Raw genomic sequence first — 13153 nt, forward strand, 5'->3', positions numbered from 1 at the left:
CGCCCATTTTGAAAATATCTTTTATTTTTGTATTTTGTTGCACCATATCATTACTGGAGTTGAATGTTGATATAATATACTTATATACTGTAAAAATATTCAATTTTTTCTTAAAATTTGACTTAAAAATTTTTTTTTTAAAGTGGGCGTGTTCGTCATCCCATTTTGCTAATTTTTATTTAGCACACTTATAGGAATAGGAGTAACGTTCCTGCCAAATTTCATCATGTTATCTTCAACGGCTGCCAAATTACAGCTTGCAAAACTTTTAAATTACCTTCTTTTAAAAGTGGGCGGTGCCAAGCCCATTGTCCAAAATTTTACTAATTTTCTATTCTACGTCATAAGGTCAACCCACCAACCAAGTTTCATCGCTTTATCTATCTTTGGTAATGAATTATCGCACTTTTTCTATTTTTCGAAATTTTCGATATCGAAATAGTGGGCGTGGTTATAGTCCGATTTCGTTCATTTTAAATAGCGATCTGAGATGAGTGCCCGGGAACCCACGCACCAAATTCAGTCAAAGATACCTCAAAATTTACGCAAGTTATCGTGTTTAGAGACGGACGGACGGACGGACATGGCTAAATAAATTTCTTTTTTTCGCCCAGACCATTTTGATATATAGAAGTCTATATCTATTGCGATTAGTTTATGCCGTTACGGATTACCGTTATGCAAACAAAGTTAATATACTCTCTGAGCTCTGCTCAGCTGAGTATAAAAATCTTCGTAAAAAAATCTTACACATGATTCGACTTAATTTTATTAATTTCACACACGCTAATAAAATTGAAATGCATTTTATCAAGGCACCGTGGCAAATTCAAGCAGAATATATTTAAATGCATATTTTTGGCAAATATGAAATGAATAATTGCAATTTCTCACAGATTACTTTTAGAAAGATTTCTCACCATGGCAGAAAGATATCTCACCATGGTAATTTGCTACCGTTGAACACTAGAGGCATATGTTCAATTTGAAAACGACACATAACCATTTAGCTACTTACAAACAGATGGCGCTTAGGGAAGTAAGTTGACATTTAATTAAACTAACTCATAGTTGTCATTCGTGAAATTTTCAAGTTTTTGTAATATAATAAAATTGTGAGACTTTCATAGTGTATAACTAAAAAAATGTTTGAAATTAATAATTCGGCGCATGAAGATACTCGACCTAAATAACTTAGTTCTCGATTTCACTAACTGTCATAACAATGCCTTATAATAGAGGCTGGAAATACTCATTTCAAATTTTTCATTCCAGTTCATTTTGCAGTTAGTGTTTGATATCTTTTTGAAAGCTATATTTAAAGAAATCAAATATTGGTAAGCAAAAGTATATAATATATGTACATACAAAATAAAAAGATGATAAAAAAATTTTAAGGACTACCTTTATATAAATGGACCAAAAAATAGAAGGCAATTTTTCCTTTAATACAGACATAGTCTTGTGGAATTTTGACTAAAAAATTTTAACAATAGCTCTTGTAAAAGAATTTTGGCATTTAAAACTATAAAAGTGGAGCGGAATCTTTCAATTTAAGGCAACCCATGTACTTGGGATTAACTAATTGATTATTTAAAATTTAAACACGGGCTCTACCTTTATAAATTTAAATCCCAAAATTCTTTTACAAGAGCTATTGTTAAAGTTTTTTAGTCAAAATTCAACAAGACTATGTCTGTATTAAAAGAAAAATTGCCTTCTATTAAAGGTAGGACTTAACTTTTTTTTCTTTTTATTTTAAATTTTTTAGTACTGCCTACAAAAAGGCAATTGCAACTTTGATTAGTAATTTAAGTAATTCCTAAGTGAAATTTCTTATCTTTATTTATTTGTTCAAAATAGCAAGATTTAAGAGAATTATTTGAATTTTCGCTGACAACACTGGCGAAAACAACAGAATTCCACCTCGCATCATAACAAGAAAATTCTACCTCGTTTGTCAGCTACTTAATTTGCACAGCTGAAAATCGTGGTGAAAATCGCATACGCCTGAAAGTCTAAAACAACGTGGTGAAAGTCGCGTACGCCTAAAAGTATGCAAGGACGTGCATTGGGTTGGGCCTTCAACGAGGTGGAAAGGATTTGCAGTTATCTTGACTAGCGCGCCACTTAGCGGAACTTTGTCTTCTATAAATTGTATTGTCACCAGGCCTCTAACTAAGTGCCAAGTTTCAAGTCTCTAGGTAACCGGGAAGTTAGTTAAAAATGGATTGAAAGATTCTCAAATTAAAATTTGTTTTCTTACTATCACGATCCGCATGCCACCTAGCGAATTTTTTTATCAAATTTTGCATTGTCACCGGGTTCTGACCCATGGCCCAAGTTTCAAGTCTCTAGCTCACCGGGAAGTTACTTAAAAATCAATCGCAAAATTCCCTGCCTTTTTTCAGGGATTTTCGTTTATCTAGATTCGTCTGCAACATGGCGGTATTTTGTTTTCCACGGATTGTAGTGCCATCGACTCGCAAACTATGTGCTAAGTTTAAAGTTTCTGGATAACCGAGAAGTTAGTTAAAAGTCGATATCAAAATTTTCATTTTAAAATTAATTTTCTGTATATCTCAATCCTGGCGCCACCTAGCGGATTTTTTTTCACTTGCATTGCAATGTCTCCCAGATCTGAACTATGTTCTAAGTATCAAGTGTCTAGCTCAACGGGAAGTTACCGAGAAAGACTTTTCCGTGGGTCAAAAATTCGTATGAAAATGAGGGGACAAACATGAAAGGGACTTAATATAAAGGTAAAAAAAGTTGAACAAAGTATGTTATGCGGCATACTCGAAGATTGCCGAGCAAAGCTCGGTCACCCAGGTACTATATCTTAAAGATAGCAGAAAACTTAACAGTTGTGTTTCCAAAACCAAAAGAGAAAAATGTTTATTCAGGACCAACATTAAAAATAAAAAAGGTAAATATGCAAATATATATAACACAAAAAATTAAAATATTAAAAAAAAATACTTATAACTAAAATAAAATTCAAATACTTTGTGTGGATGTATATATGTGAATGAAAATTCAGGAATGTGTGTGTATATTAAATAAAATTTTTATGCTTTAAATGCCTCATCAAGAAAATTAATAAAATTTACGCAAAACCAAAGATCAGAAATGAAATGGGGCTGAGTACTAGGTGTTACCAAAAGAAAAATTTCAAGGGTATTCCAATAATATGTACAGAACCCAAAAAAACTTAAATGTTTACAAAAACTCCAACGGAAAACCAAGGTAATATACATACATGGGTATCATAAAGATAAAAGAAAATCAAAACCCAATAACGGAAATGAGAATGAGATATTAAGTACTATCTATATAACAAAGAGGAAATTTAAAAGTGTATCAGACAACTGAAATTCAAGAAATGTGTTTGTACGTTTGATTATCTGTATGTATGTATGACATACATTGTATGTATATCCAAAACTCCTATTGAATTTCTATGTGTGAAAGGTGTATGTGTTATCTTAAATTTATAAAAGCGAAAAGGTAATAAAACATAAAAATATATAAAAATTAAGAAATGGAAAAATTTTTCCAAAAACCAAAATCAAAAAAAACTATTACGTTTATACATATATCAAAAAGAAAAAATATTAAAAATACTTAAAACTGACATAAAATTTCTACACTATGTTTATGTATGCAAACAAAATCCAGGTTGCGGGTGTATGCGAGGGTAGTACCAGAAATCAGAGATAAAAAATTAAAAGTTGAAATTGAATTGCTGTTTTGGTGTTTCGGTGCTGTCTTGGCGAAGATTCGGTGAAGGCAGTATGTTCGTCCGTATCTAACTACGGTCTAGACAGCTTTCGTACTGTCCGTGGAAGTGTGGCACATCACGCTCATGAGCTAGTCCCTTAGAGTTGATGCCACATCTCCTCTCCTAACTATCGTGGCCACCACTGCAAACCTCAATTACCGGTAGTTCTGGACTCACGGTAAGGTAGCTTAAATAGCTCGCCACGACCTCCTGCTAACGTCCGTCTTCTAGCTAAGTGCCATAACAGGTACCACTTAATCAAATTGCAGGAACCCGAAGAAGGAACCCTGGCATGCACCTCAGCTACTCCTAATCCATTTGTCATGATGACACTTATAGACCAGCCGAGCCCAATCGGCGTTGCCATCATGACGGTCCCTGTCCAGTCTGAAGATGGAAATAAGTATTGGAATCGGAAGGATAAGAAGGATTAAACAAAAAAATCTAAAGGAGGAAACGTAAAAAAAAAATTAAGAAATTTAAAAGCAACAAATAAGAAATAAGTGATCAAAAGAAAAATGGATATTTGAAATTTACAATTTAAAATAAGAAATAACTAATTAACTGGGAAATGAAAAATTGATTGGGCTATTAGCGTTGGGCGCCACTGTTACGTGGCTGGCTGTTTGGAGTGGTGAGGAATCCTGTCAGTAGTCTGTCCGTCTGTCACTCGGACATTTTTCTCTACCACTCACTGGGGTTCCTTATTCTAGCAAATAAAATAGTTACGAGCCACCCTTATCCTACCAACTCCTATCTTAAAATCTACAGATACAAAATTCAAGCAAAGTACAATAAAAAGGCAACAAAAAAAATCTAAAACCCTAATCCCTGACCTATTTTAATAAAAGTAAGAAATATAGGCAGAAATAAAGTAAGATAAAAAAAAAAAAATAATTTGGAGCAATGAAAAAATATGTATAATAATTGTTTTTGTTAATAAACCATGAGCACTTGGGAATGTCAAACAAAGTAATTGACAATAAACAAAAATCCAGCATTATCAGTGATTTGCACCAGATGGCGCAACACTGAATAAATATAGTTGGTAAAAGGAACCAGCATCAACACTAGCAACACCATCAGCACTGAAATCCAGCGAAGAATCAATCTTGAGAATAAATGCTACTTCGGACTAGGTAGGCAATTGAAAAGTAAAGTCCTTTCTCGGCGAACGAAAATCATACTCTACAAGTCACTTATCGTACCCGTCCTGCTATATGGGACAGAAGCATGGACCATGACAACAGCAGATGAAGCGGCTTTGGGAGTGTTCGAGAGAAAAGTTCTTCGAAAGATTTATGGACCTCTACGCGTTGGCGATGGCGAGTACCGAAGAAGATTTAATGATGAGCTGTACGAGCTATACGCAGACATCAACATAGTCCAGCGAATTAAAACTCAGCGGCTGCGCTGGCTAGGCCATGTTATGCGAATGAAAGATGATGCTCCGGCCAAGAAAGTGTTTCTATCGGAACCCGCCTATGGAAGCAGAGGTAGAGGGCGGCCCCCACTCCGTTGGAAGGACCAGGTGGAAAACGATCTAAACTCCCTTGGTGTGACCAATTGGCGCCGGTTGGCGGAGCGAAGGAGCGACTGGCGCGCCTTGTTGGACGGCCATAACCGTTTAGACGGTTAAGCGCCAATTAAGTAAGTAAGTAAGTAAAAGGAATAGAAGTAGCAAATTTGCCAGTCAAACAAACCACCGCTGTTTAGCTAAATGGTTAGCACGCTGCCTAAAGCGTACTGATGATGAAGGCTTAGCACCCTTCGAAATGGATCTATCTGCGCAGCTATGGCAGGTTGTCTGAAAAAATTTCTACTTACTATTCCAAAAACAAAATACAATTTTTCAAATTTAGAAAAATTAAAAAATAACAATAATTATCATTAGAAAAAAATTATTGTTCTGGCCTTGAGCTCGAATCGAACCTTGAATCAAATATGTATAATTGTAAATCAAAAGTGCCAAGTTCAATTCCTCAATCCCTTTTCTGAATTTGAATACAGCTTGGGATTGCATGCTGATATGTATATGTGTAAACACTCAATCAAACATAGATACTCAAGTAGATACAATCAAATGCAGTACTTTTCTCACTTACCAATTTCACTTAATTCGATGGAGACTTTCATGCTGTTGAGTACCTATATTGGAAAGAGAGAAAAAAAGACTCAAGGCATATATGCTCAACAGCCTGATTCAGTTATTGATCTATTGATCACTCGCTACTACTTTTGGACAATGAGTGATTTCTGCTCATTAAATGTGAAGTGTGAAAATGATTAAGGCGATTAAGCAAGAAACGTGGTAATTAAATTTTGCTTATTTTTTCCGTGGTAGAAAAATAAAAAACGTAAAAAAATTATAAATCTGCTCCTGTCCGAGCTATTGTGGCGTGAAGTTCCCAGTACCTCTAAGAAAAGCCTCGGGAAGGCCTCTCATATTATGTTACACAGAAATAACACAAGGTAATTTCCGGGCCGGTGACGTAATTTGGGAACGGGGTGTATTGGCTAAGGTTCCAAGCACCAAAACTATGAACACTTTTAAATATTCTCTAAAGAAAAAAAGGTGGACACAAAAAAAGCTTTTCGAAACTGAGGAATTTGTACTTAGTCACTACTGCCAGTCAAAAATATTGACCATGCGAAGAAAAAACAAGTAAGGAAGGCTAAGTTCGGGTGTAACCGTACATAACATACTCAGCTAAGAGCTTTGGAGACAGAATAGGGAAAATTACCATGTAGGAAAATGAACCTAGGGTAATCCTGGAATGTGTTTGTATGCCATGGGTATCAAATGGAAGGTATTAAAGAGTATTTTTAAAGGGAGTGGGCCATAGTTCTATATGGGGACGCCATTTCGGGATATCGCCATAAAGGTGGATCAGGGGTGACTCTAGAATGTGTTTGTGCGATATGGGTATCAAATGAAAGGTGGTAATAAGTATTTTAAAAGGGAGTGATCCTTAGTTCTCTTGGTGGACGTGTTTTCGAGATATCGCCATAAAGGTGGACCAGGGGTGACTATAGAATGTGTTTGTACGATATGGGTATCAAATGAAAGGTGTTAATGAGTATTTTAAAAGGGAGTGGGCCTTAGTTCTATAGGCGGACACCTTTTCGAGATATCGACAAAGGTGGACCAGGGGTGACTGTAGAATTTGTGTGTACGATATGGGTATCAAATGAAAGGTGTTAATTAGTATTTTAAAAAGAAGTGAGCCTTAGTTCTATAGGTGGACGCCTTTTCGAGATATCGCCATAAAGGTTGACCAGGGGTGTCTCTAAAATGTGTTCGTACGATATGGGAATCAAATGAAAGGAGTTAATGAGTATTTTAAAAGAGATTGGGCCTTAGTTCTATAGGTGGTCGAGATACCGACATAAAAGTAGACCAGGGGTGGCTCTAGAATGCGTTTGTACGATATGGGTATTGTGGTGAGTTGTTTGTAAAATTAAACAAAAATATAAGTTGAATAGCGCTTATGGTCAGCGCAGACATCAGATTGATTTTTATTCATGAATACTTTCTATTTTACAGTAAAATTACTTACAATACTATTACAACATTTACATACTTACATACTAGAAATAACTACATTCTATTTCGTATGCCCCAAGTCAGCAAATATTTCTTATGACGTCCCATTGAAAAACAGACACTGGCGATCGGGCATTTTAACAGGCACGTGTGCTTGTTAATGTGACTCATTGAGCAAGGGTTTACAAACAAATGCAAATGGATATGCTTGTTGTTGTCGGCATTCACATGACGTTGAACTCCCACTGTGTTGGAGTGAATGTAATTTATGTGGATCAACATTGTAATATGAGTGCAATATGACTGTGTATGGTCGGTATTTAAATATGCATAAGAATGCATTCGCATAGGAGGTCATGATGCACATGCTGAAATGCATTGGCATAAAAAGGGGTAATGCATAATGCTACACCATCCACCTTTGAGAAGGGTCACATACACTTGAGAACAATTGTATGTGATCCTTAAAATGACTTAAAGACCCAGTTAGAGTTTACAAAATTTTAATTGCTTTTAGTTTTTTATTGTAATTTATTGTATTGCGGTAACTTGATATTGAGCGTGAGGAGTTTGTTTATTTATTTTTGTATCCGTTTAAATTTGCTTGACATGTTTTTTTTTTCAATAAAAGGGTTGCTTGACATGTGTAATTTTTTGTGCTGACACGTTTTTTTCTATTGTTCTTTTGTTTGTACATTTTTTTATTTTTTTATATATATTTTGAAGTATAATGTATATATGTCTTTTTGTATGGTTATGTGGTCGTGATTATGAATAATGTTTTGCATCAAGTGTTACTGACGTTTGGTTTTACATATCAGAATTTTAAGTGTATTTTGCACAGCCGGTCTTTAAGAGCGTCGACTCGCTTAAAAATCGGCATGTGTTTACAAATTATTTTGGGGTAACCGTAACTTGATGCCAACATGACTTTATATTTATATATGTTTTTTTTTTGTTTGTTTACATTATTGATGACGAGAAAATTGGAATATTTATAGTGTGATCGTTTTGAGTTTTTATTTTTCAAATCCATTGTGGTTACTAGCAAATGTTCTGTACTGTTTTAAACCTATTCTTATTAATTACTAGCAGGGCAGGCAGACGTTGTTCTGCCCTAAATATGCCCTATCTGCATACATTTTAATAAACTTTTCCGTCTAACTCTGTCCTAACCTTCTACACTTTTTCCTAATCTTTTTATTCACTCCTCCCTCCGTCTTTTTCACTTCATCTCCATCTTCGTCTCATTCTATCTCTTTCTCTTTCTCAGTCTCCTTCTCTCTTTTCTCTGCTCTCAAGTTTTCTCCTTCTTCTTCATCTCTTATTGCCAGTCCCAGAGGGTGGTATGTATTTTGTTCCACTCCCACTCCGAGTCGCAGTCTCAGTCCCAGTCCTAGTCCTAATCCCAGTCCCAGTCCGTCTCTGGTATACTTCCCGGAAAAAAGCATCGTAAATATTAATATAGGCAAATTTATATACAAAATTTCAGGCAAATCGAATAGGACGTATGTAAATAGGTATGTGGGCATTATTAATTCTTGCCTTTATTTCGGCTTCGCATGCATATTAATCAGCTTTGCCAGGTTGATGCGACTAAATCGAATATCACAGTGAACTTTAGAGCTCTCAGCAACAACTTTTATTTGATATCCATAATACACACATATTCTAGGGGTATCCGGGTCCATGTTTTGGCCTATATCTCGAGACCCTAGTCACTCAGCGGTGTAAAACTTACTCTGTATTATAGCGGACATCAACATCATCAATTTGATACCCATAATATAAAAACACATTCTAGGTGTATCCGGGTCCATGTTTTGGCCTAGTCACCCAGCGGTGTAAAACTTACTCTGTACTAAAGCATACATCAACGGCTTCAATTTGATACTCATAATGTAAAAACACATTTCGGGTGTATCCGGGTCCACGTTTTATGCTATATCTCGAGACCCTAGCCTCCCAGTTGTATGAAAATTGTCCTGTACTATAGCACTCATCAACAGTTTTCATTTGATATCCATATTGTATAAACACATTCTAGGGGTACCCGGGTCCACGTTTTATGCTATATCTCGAGACCCTAGCCTCCCATTTGTATGAAAATTGTCCTGTACTATAGCACTCATCAACAGTTTTCATTTGATATCCATATTGTATAAACACACTCTAGGGGTACCCGGGTCCACGTTTTGGGCTATATCTCGAGACCCTAGCCTCCCAGTTGTACGAAAAAAATCCTGCACTATAGCACTCATCAACAGCTTTCATTTGATATCCATATTGTATAAACACATTCTAGGGGTACCCGGTTCCACGTTTTGATCTCAAGAACCTATGCTCGTAGCGAAAAAAAGGTAGACGTTGGCCGATTCTCAGACCTACCCAATATGCTCACAAAATTTGATGAGAATCGGTTCAGCCGTTTCGGAGGAGTTAAGCCTCTAACACCGTGACAGAAGAATTTTATATACCTATTGAATTATTTCTAAAAAAAATTATAACTCAAGAATGGCTAAACCGATTTGGGATTTCAAAATCAGCTAACCATCATCTCTCCTTCCTGTATCTTTCCTAAAAATTTCATCGCAATCTTTCTATCCGTTCTCGAGTTATGGAGTGACAATCAAAATGTATACTTCTTTTTATATATATAGATATGTGTAGGTTATAGTAAAAATGTTTGCTATTACTATTTTTATTCTACTGGAATTGAAGTAAAAAATATTTTTCCTAGAAGTAAGACTAGCGAGGCTTTCCTATTAGACGAAATGGTTCTTTTTTTGTTTTTTGGTCAAGTCTGTAACTAATTGCATAGACATGAAATATTTGACTATTTTTATTAAACAACGTTTTTCATTGTTTATTAAGTTCTACTAAACTAAGATTATGTAATTAATTATACAGGAAATTTAGGAGCTGTAATTGATGGTAGAGCCGTGTGGTTAAGTATTAGAAGTTGTAGTTTAGCTAGTGAGCAGAAGGGAGGTACAATGCATGCAAAAATTTTTCGTATCTTTAAGTGTTCTTGTTATATTTTTGATATTTCCTCTATTTTCCAGCAATTTCTTTGATCTTATTTGTCATGCGATTTTTGCAGCGGCCACCAAGACAGAATCGTCATGATTTTTATGAAGAATCATTTTTGTTTTTATACCGGGATTGTCACATGCACAACCTCTTTGGTTAATGCAATTATTTGATCTTAGAGAACTTGGTTATCAATTATTATTTTATTTTATTTGCCTACTCGAGTAAATATTCAATTATTTTTCACCAATTTGTCCCTCAGGACAACTGTGTTTTCCTTATAAATTTCAAGTCCTGGACTGGCGGCATTTGTACAACGTGTGTACAGCCTGATAAGTAATTGTCCTAAGTCAATTTTATAATCTACAACCAGGTTGCTTGTATTTCTTACGCTACCATTTTAGGACCGTGACATGTCTTTTTGCTGCAAATTTATATAGCGCTTCACATATATTTTTATATGTTCTCTTCGTGACTTTTTCTTCATTTTTTTTGTTGGATGGTTGTAAAATTTTTGTATTAGATTTTGCTTACTTCCAGTGTCCTAGAATTTCCTATTGCTTCATGACCATTTTTGTCAGGAGCATTCACAGGGATTTATGCAAATTTTTGATTTGCTGTTTGCTTTAGGCAGGGCTGCCTTTACTGTCGATTGTGACATTTTGAGATTTACTATTTGAATTGCTGATTGCTCTTCCTCAGTTTTGGGTTTGGTTTAGGTAATGGGTTGCAAAAATTGGTGTTTCTTAGATACGATCTGTGGCGGGTTTTACCTGCCTATATTTGTGCTTCATATAATTTTTGAGCATCATTGCTATTGTGATGATCAATAGCATGAATACACAACCTATAATTGCTAACCAAACATCTGGAATGTTCGGAATATTTTCTCTATCTACCTTAGTTGGTGAATCATACTTGGTTATCTTGTTCTCTGTTGTTTCAGAGCTTTCTTTCCCTAGTTCGTTTCCGGCTATCACTATCATGATGCCTTGCGCAATCTTTGTCCACCAAGACATTTTAAAAAATGTTAGACATTTTGTTTTATTTATAACTTTTTATTTTGTGAAAACTGTTGTTCAAAAAAATTTCTTAAAAATATTTTTATTTAAGGTAAACATTTTAGTATTCCAAAAAAAATTTTTTTTGATTTACTAGCTTAGTGTAGTTTATAAAATATTTAAAAATATTTTTATCATTCGTAGTAAAAAAAATTTTAGATGCTATTATAACTTAACATTTGGCATTTTGGGGAACACTCTCCTAATCATTTGCATTATTTCCTCCACCCTGGTTGTGGGATTTATAATGTCTTCTATTGTTGGTTCCCTTTCCATTCCTATTATTTTCCACCATTTCTTTAATCCTTGCAAAACTTTGAAATTACCTTCTTTTAAAAGTGGGCGGTGCCACGTCCATTGTCCAAAATTTTACTAATTTTCTATTTTGTGTCATAAGGTCAACCGGCCTACCAAGTTTCATTGCTTTAACCGTCTTTGGTAATGAATTATCGCACTTTTTCGGTTTTTCGAAATTTTCGATATCGAAAAGTAGGCGTGGTTATGGTCCGATTTCATTCATTTTAAATAGCGACCTGAGGTGAGTGCCCAGGAATCTACGTACCAAATTTCATCAAGATACCTCAAAATTTTCTCAAGTTATCGTATTTAGGACGGACGGACGGACGGACATGGCTAAAATAAATTTCTTTTTTCGCCCGGATCATTTGGATATATATAAGTCTATATTTATCTCGATTAGTTTATGCCGTTACGGATTACCGTTATGCGAACAAAATTAATATACTCTGTGAGCTTTGCTCAGCTGAGTATAAAAAATTGCATGAGATATGCCGATATGGGTAACAACCGAAAGGCATTTCACTCCGCATCCTAATGTAATGCGTTTTTGAGTAGGGTTGCTATTTAGGGTTGGGGTAGTTAGACGAAATAGTACTCTACCTACTCATATTCTATTAAAGCTTTAAATGAGGACATTAAAGTTAAAAATCTTCGTAAAAAAATCTTACACATGATTCCACTTAATTTTCTTAATTTCACACACGCTAAAAAAATTGAAATGCAATATCAAGGCACCGTGGCAAATTCTAGCAGAATATATTTAAATACATATTATTGGCAAATATGAAATGAATGATTGCAATTTCTCACAGATTACTTTTAGAAAGATTTCTCACCATGGCAAAAATATATCTCACCATGGTAATTTGCTACCGTTGAACACTAGAGTTTTGATCTGCAAACCGTTTTTGGACCCACCCAGGGTAATTTTTTATAGCGCGGCCGAAGGCCGCCAATGCAGAAAGGTGTTCTGCGCAAAAATACAATGGATACCACTCCTGGTTTCGGAGCACTCCGAGGTCATTTTACCGTTTTTATTTAAATCTTTTGAACGACTAAACATTTTTACTTTCCGTTTTCGGATTCACCATCCTGGATCCAAAACGCGTTTTTGATACCCGTCTCGATTACTTTGGACATGTTTTCGTCATGCTTTCGTATAGAATTACCGTTTTTAAAAAAAGTGGTCTGCTCGGTACAGAATTTTTCTCAGATTTCTATGTGCTACCAAGAACAATAATTCTGCAAAATTGCATAGTCATACTAACGGCTTCTAATTATCGTCTTGAAATTTTCTTTCAGTTTCTACTAAATGTTGGCGATGCCACGCACATTTTCTATCATTTTATCACATTTATATTTTTCGTCATAAAGTCAACCCACATATCAAGCTTCGTCACATGGACAGTCTTTGGTATTGAATTATCG

This window comes from Eurosta solidaginis, unplaced genomic scaffold (assembly GCF_040869045.1).
Source record: "Eurosta solidaginis isolate ZX-2024a unplaced genomic scaffold, ASM4086904v1 ctg00001241.1, whole genome shotgun sequence".
Taxonomy (NCBI): domain Eukaryota; kingdom Metazoa; phylum Arthropoda; class Insecta; order Diptera; family Tephritidae; genus Eurosta; species Eurosta solidaginis.